Genomic DNA, 530 nt, shown 5'->3' on the forward strand with positions numbered 1-530 from the left:
AACAGTACTTTCTTGAGAATAATACTTTTATCTGAGGAGAACTACTTTTATTTATTTACTGGTGTACCATGATGAGTAGGAATATCCCTGGAGTAGCATTATCCCAAGTGTTCTGATATCAGGTTAATGGCTCCATTATATGAAGTACAGGATTATGCAAATCCTATGGATTACCTGGAATACTATTCTTTGAGGAATATTGCTACACCCGGAGTACTATAATGTTAAGACTACTCTTGTGTGTGCAATATTGGCATTCCAGGACTGGTATAATTAGTGGAGCACTATTCTGTGAAGTGCATAGATATTCCAGGGAAACTATTGCCTCAAAAATACTGATGTCTATTCATTTCCAATGGTGAAAATTGTGGAAGTTCCTGTAGTACTGTTATATGAATCTACTAATCGATGAACTATAGTCATATTTGCGGAGTACTGTTGTCTGTAGATGACAGTCGCATAAGAATAATGGATCCTCTGGAACTATATTCTGTGAGCCATCTCACGTGTGCGTAGTATTCTTATTTGCA

The sequence above is a fragment of the Plasmodium inui genome (genome assembly GCF_000524495.1).
Source record: "Plasmodium inui San Antonio 1 unplaced genomic scaffold supercont1.6, whole genome shotgun sequence".
Classification (NCBI taxonomy): Eukaryota; Apicomplexa; class Aconoidasida; order Haemosporida; family Plasmodiidae; genus Plasmodium; species Plasmodium inui.